Here is a 7,094-nt window from a genome sequence, read left to right on the forward strand (position 1 = left end):
TAAAAAACATACAAAATGTTATGTATATATATATATATATATATATAAATATATAATATGTATTAATGTACAACGCGCCCCCGAGAATTCTCCAATCCAATAAAAAATGCCTATTCGCACTACTCGCAGCTGAGGTTTGCGAATTGACTGCCAAATGAGATTTGAGAGAAGTGCATGAAATGTGGGGAGATCATCCTGAACCCCCCAAAATGGATAATTGTGTTAGCAGGACCGAATAGAAGGCTGTTTGTGGGCATTAGGGAGCTTTAGGTAGGTTTTTAAATGGTGTCAAATGGTTGATTTGTGTTTGTTTGTTTTTAAATGCAAGAAGATGGGGTAATAAACCCAGAAAGATGTTAGCCAGAGCTCTACGTACCCAGAGAGCCCGTTCCTTCATCCCTTCTATTAAGGATGGGAAGGGATTAGTTTCCCATGATACCCATAAGATTGCAGAAGCTTTTTGCTCTTATTATTCGGCACTATATAATCTACCTGCCCCCTCGGCCTTTCCTGATGTCCTTGGGAAACAACAGGCTATTGAGGCCTACCTCACTAGAATTGGATTTCCTAGGCTGGACGACCTTGCCAGTGAGGATTTGGAGAGACCTTTCACTCTACCTGAGTTACTAGAGGCTATTAAATCTACCCCTTCCGGGAAAAGTCCTGGCCCTGACGGATTTTCTATAAATTACTATAAAGCCTTTAAGGACAAACTAGCTTCTCCATTGTTGGAGGCCTTTAATTCAGTCTCCGACAAGACCCCCTTTTCAGTACAATCCCTAGAAGCCCACATAACGGTCATCCCTAAGGAAGGCAAGGACCCCTCCCTTTGTCCCAGTTACCGTCCAATCTCCCTGCTCAATATAGACGTTAAATTATACGCAAAACTTCTCGCAAACAGACTAAAACATTTACTACCATCTGTGATACATAGCGATCAAGTGGGGTTTGTCCCGGGCCGTGAAGCTAGGGATAATACCTCCAAAATTATAGCCCTTATTCATTATATCTCATCTACTGATACCCCAGCTATTCTACTATCTACTGATGCCGAGAAGGCATTTGATGGGGTAGATTGGAGCTTTATGTCTGAAATACTGAGACACATGGGACTGGGTCCTATTTGCCTTCAACGTGTCCTCGCTCTTTATCGTTCGCCCTCTGCCCGCATTAGGGTTAACGGTTCCTTTTCTGCCTCCTTCTCCATAAATAATGGCACCAGACAGGGTTGTCCATTATCCCCTCTGATTTTTATTGTTTGTATGGAAGCCCTGGCAAGGTCGATCAGGCTGAATCCGAACGTATCTGGCTTTAGGTTACATAACGATGAGTACAAACTAGCTTTATTCGCCGATGATTTATTGGCCACAATCATAAATCCCGTTACTTCACTACCTAATCTGTTAGAATAATTCAGGATATTTGGGGACCTCTCCAACTTCAAAATTAACTATTCTAAGTCAGTAGCTCTGAATATTACGGCATCTCCACAGATGATTACAGGTCTTAAATCAGCGTTCCCTTTCTCCTGGCACCCCGCCCAACTTACATATCTAGGAGTCAATCTCACTAGAGATCTGTCCCGCCTATTTGAGGCCAATTTCTCTCCTCTTCTGGGTAGGTTACGTTCGGACCTGAGACTTTGGAAATCAGGACCCTTCTCATGGTTTGGGAGGCTGAACATTCTTAAAATGAATTCTCTCCCAAAGATTCTTTACCTACTACAAACCCTCCCAATTCATTTACCTCCCAGATGGTTCCTAGAAGTCCAGGCCCTCATTAGAGAGTTTGTCTGGGGAGGTGGCAGGCCTCGTTTGAAATTAAATACTATGTTCCGTCACAAAGACCGAGGGGGTTTACGCCTCCCAAATATTAAAGGTTACTACCAAGCCTGCATTCTCCACAGAGTTCTGGCTTGGTCCAGACCAGACACCCCTAAACAATGGGTGCAAATTGAGAATCAGATGTTGAATATCCCCTTATCAATAGCCCCATGGCTCCCTGTCCTTCCTAGGATTTCTCATCCTACCATTGGCCCTACTTTAGGCTCTTGGAAATCATTAAGGAAGTATCCCTCGATATCTTCATCCCACTCCTCCCTCACCTCATTCCTTTTTAATGAACAATTTCTTCCAGGTATGGATGCTAAGACTTTTCATCCCTGGTTAGCGGTGGGACTTTTTAGGTTCGGACAGCTGGTGAGTGCTGGTAACTTTGTGCCCTTTGATGAGGTCTGTAGGACATGGAACTTGCCCTCTCGGGAATACTGGCATTACCTACAGTTGCGTCACTTTCTCCAATCTCTTGGTCCCTCTAAGACTCTCTGTTTACCTTGTACTCCATTTGAGCAACTATGTAATAGCCCTACTCCTCCGACCCACACTATTTCGCTAATTTATAATTTTCTTTCAACGGACACTAGCCTCTCTCTCCCCAATTTTACCAAGGTCTGGGACCAGGAGCTTGGAGTCGGCCTAACTGACGAAGAGTGGGAGAAAATATTTAAGTTAGCTCATGCCTGTTCCCCTAGTGTTGGTGTTAGGGAGACTCAATATAAACTGTTATCGCGTTGGTACAGATGTCCAGATACCCTCTCCAATATGGGGATTGGGGTTCCGAATATATGTTGGCGTTGCTCTGGGGCCCCGGGTAAACCACTCCACATCTGGTGGCAGTGTCCCATCCTTCAGCCCTTCTGGAACGAAGTTCTCAACCTTTCTGCAAAAATTCTGGGAGAATCGGTCCCTACAGACCTAGCGTTCTGGCTGTTTCACCTATCACCTAGACCCATCTCGAAATATAAGAAATCTTTATTATTCCATTTGAATAATGCTGCAAAAGCAGTCATTCCGGTGAAATGGCGCTCCTCCTGTCCTCCAACAGTTATGGAATGGTTTACGAGGCTGGATCTATATATGGATATGGATGATATACTGTCCTCTGCTGATGGTGATTATGAATCCTTCAGAGACACTTGGTGTCGCTGGTTGGATTTCAAGGACTCGTTGTCCTTTAAAAATATATTAGTCTCTTCCCGCCCTTCACCTTCCTAGATTAATCCTTAAAAAATGACAAAACCTACGCCCCTACATATGGTTCAGAATTTAATTAACGGCTATACATATCTTTTTTATTATTATATTTCTCTCAATTCCCTCCCCCCTTTTTTCCTCCCCCCTCTGACCTTGTCGTCTAGTTATGTCTCTGTCTGTTTGTGTTTTCCTTATGCTCCCTTTCTTTTTATTTTCATTTTCTATATAGATGGGTCTTCCATTTTTGATATGTTATGATGTCACTGGTAATTTTTGTGATTAAGATTCAAATATTTTTACAGTGTCTTAATATTTCTACATTGTGTTTTCCGACAATGACCCGGATATTGTTTATAAGTATTTGTATTGTTATTCTATTGAGCCTTTTTTTCTTCTATAATAAAAATACAATTTGCATTAAATGCAAGAAGATGATTAAAAAAAAAACTGTTAAATCTCAAACGAATTAAACAAAAAATGCCAAAAAAAAGTAGGAAAAGGGGTGATTTGGGGGTACTTTTAGGGCACCTTGAAAAATTTAAGAAAAAAAAAAAAAAAAAAAGATAAAAACAATTATTTTTCAACTAAAAAATTATTGTAATTAAATTTGGGTTGCCGAAACTAACGAAAAAGTTGATATTTGGGGTAATTTGAGGACAATTTTTTCTAACCCCCCAAAATTACAAGTAATTATTGGACTAATTAAGCTAATTGGAATGTTCCAATTGCCTAATTCGTCATTAGGGGGGGTGTCCAAGGGGTTCAGCAGTGTGTCCTGATATTTTAAGCTTAAAATAAAGATTTCCCTTTCCATCTCTCACCCTCAGGGAGGTGCGAATGGAAAAATGCAATTTCAGTCTGACTAATTCAGTGCGAGTTGCTAATTGGATTGCAAAATGAATTTGCTATGCGAAATCGAAGTGAAAATAACAATTCTATCCTCCTAATTGGATTGACCCCTTAGACGGGGCAGGAGGCGAATTACTTAGCAGACCCTTACCCGGCTTATTGAAGAGTCAGTGGTGATCATTACATGCTGGGCGCTGTACCTGCTCATAGACGGAGGTACTGAAAGTTTTAAAACAGCTTGGTGAAGGAAGTGCTTGGGCTATCTGTCCTTTCATGTGGTGGTGAGAGACAGTGACTTATATTATTAATTTCGGCTGCAAACTGGAGGTATATAGAAACAGCCGGAACACCACTGATTAATATACACCAGAAAACAGTGGCGGAACTAGAGATTGGTGGGCCCAGATGCAAGAATATGCACCCACTCCACTCATTCCTGGCACCCCGCACCCCAACATTTTTTCACCACCCCTCACTCCCCCCCAGTAATTAAATCCAGTGTCTGTCCTGCTGCCCAGCCTTGTTTTTTCACCACCCCTCACTGCCCCCCCAGTCAGTAAATCTAGTCTGTCCAGCCCCAGCATGTCAGCCTCATTCTCTCCCCAAGCCCCAGCGTGTGAGCCTCATTCTCTCTCCCCAGTCCCAGAGAGTGCCCCAGCCCCAGCGTGTCAGCCTCATTCTCCCTCCATCCCCAGCGGGTCTCTGCCTTGTTCTTCCCCAAGCGTGTGTCCCAGCACCAGCATGTCAGACTCTTCCCCCCAGCCCCAGCGTGTCTCAGCCTCTCTCCCTCCCAGCATGTCTCAGCCTCTTTACTCCCACAGCGTGTCTCAGCCTCTTCCAGCCCCCAGCATGTCTCAGCATCTTTACCCCACCAGCGTGTCTCAGCCTCTTCCCCCCAGCGTGTCTCAGCCTCTTTTCCCCACCAGTGTGTCTCAGCCTCTTCCCCCCCAGCGTGTCTCAGCCTCTTACCCCCACCAGTGTGTCTCAGCCTCTTTCTCCCCCTAATACCACCGCCACTTACCTTATTTCCTTCTCCCTCTTCTGCTCCTCTCGATCCGCGGCTCCTCTCGACCCAGCAGCCCGGCCCCTTGTTATGACACGGCACACGTGCGCTGTGTCATAACAAGGGGCTGGGCCAAGGCGGGTGTCTCTGTCATGTTGGAGCCGGAGCGGCCGAAGCAGGCCCGCTCCGGCTCCAACCATTTACTTAATGGGGTCAGGTCGGCGGACAGCGGTGCTGTGGATGCAGGCAACCATGGGCCCCTGCACCGCAGCGAGCCCCGGTGCAAGGCACCGGCTGCACCGCCGCTAATTCCGCCCCTGCCAGAAAATTGTGTGTGTTCAGTAAAGGATTGTTATAAAGTATCCCACTGCATGAACGGGATGTATCAATCCCAACAGCAGAATCCCGGCAAGAGAGTTAACATAGGCGTTGAAATACGCCAGCCCGAACGAGGGTAATTCTGGGGCACCCTTAGCGTTAGCCTTGGGAGGGGGGAGAATTAGGATTAGGGACTCTAGCGGGGTTAAGCTTAGGTTGGGGGGGGGATTAGGGTTAGGCACCCCTAGGAGGGAGGGTTAGGTTTAGGTACCACTGTGGGGGGGGAGTTAGGGTTAGGCAACCCCAGGAGGGTTAGGTTTAGGGTGTGGAAAGGGGGTTTAGGTTTAGGCACCCCTGGGGGGAGGTTAGAGTTAGGCACTAAGGGGGGAGGTTATGGTTAGGCACCACTAAGGGAGGGTTAGGGGGGGACAGGGGAAGGTTAGGGTACTTACCTGCCCAGTCGAGATCTCCTCATGTCGGGTATCCGCTGTCGAGATTTGAACCGCTATCATTTCCTCCCATTCCACATGAACTACAGTATCTCTTTGAGCTGGTACATTAGCACTTTTGTTTTATACTGAACTGAACCTTATATATGGGAACCCACAGACAGGAAGTAGGCTGTGTAACAGGTTCTGGGTGACGGGGAGCTGTGGCTGGCGGGGTGAGCACCTATACAGGCTGGATACCCCCGATGTATGAATTAGAGGGTGAGTTCTGGTAACTTACAGAACAGGAGGGAGCTTATCTTTATATGCATCACTATTCGCTACATCTGGTACGCAGAAATATTTATTTACTATCCACTCTAAATGGCTGAAATTACTACACTATAATATATGTATGGGCTTGGCTGGAGCCTTTTCATTTAAGGTCCATATAAGAGGGTACCTATCTCCGGAATCTATTGGCAGTTGTTTCCTGACCATATGAGGGAGACCTGGACATCAGATAAGCTTTATTGAAAGTTTTTGTTTGGTACGCACATTACTTATTTTGAGCACTATTTGCTGTTATTTAAATACTACACTATTAGGCGCACGTCTTCTTATTTTTCAGCACCCTTCTGAACCTTATATATATTAGAGTTTTGGCTACTGCTATGATTATTGTTAAATAGAGGTCATATGTTATGTGTATGTATAATATGTGTTAATGTAAAACTCATAATAATATTTTATTAAAAAACTTATTTCTGCCATGCCAAGTACCTGTATCTATACATTTTGTTCTTAATTAGCGCAATATCAGTGTTTGGGTTTTATATTAGTGCTTATTTATATGTTTTGAGAGCTGACACAGGCTCTATAGGTGTTGCTGCTGGTATTAATTAATGAATTACTAGCACCTGATTTTTTGGGTTTAAATTGCCACTGGAACCAGATTATGACAACAGAAAAGATACTCTTGCGCTAATTAATAAAAGCAAGAACTAGTATAGAAAATGTCAAAAGTGTAAAAATATATAAACATATTTATTATCATATCTACATTAAAATATGTGTTTTATTGACCGGTCAACAAACAATACGTTTAACACTAAAATAGCACATATAGATCAATCTCTCAATAATATGGAAAATAATTAATATGTTTGAAGAAAAAATATAAACTCAGGATCCAAATAATATTAATAATAAAATTGTAGGAGGTGGATATATGTATATATATATATATATATATATATATATATATATATATATATAACAAAAACATTAATAGCAAATGATCACTGTTCTTTTCTGTGCATGATAACGAAAGTTTTTCAGTCTGTGTGCATAAATGTTGCAATCAATTGAGGACAAATGTCCTCAATTGACCTAAGGAGACCTAATATTACTTTTGGCACAGGTGCCTATTATGAACTGCTTGGAGATTTAATCGGACATTTG

This window comes from Taudactylus pleione, unplaced genomic scaffold, assembly GCF_031769625.1.
Source record: "Taudactylus pleione unplaced genomic scaffold, aTauple2 ptg000306l, whole genome shotgun sequence".
In the NCBI taxonomy this organism is placed as follows: Eukaryota; Metazoa; Chordata; class Amphibia; order Anura; family Myobatrachidae; genus Taudactylus; species Taudactylus pleione.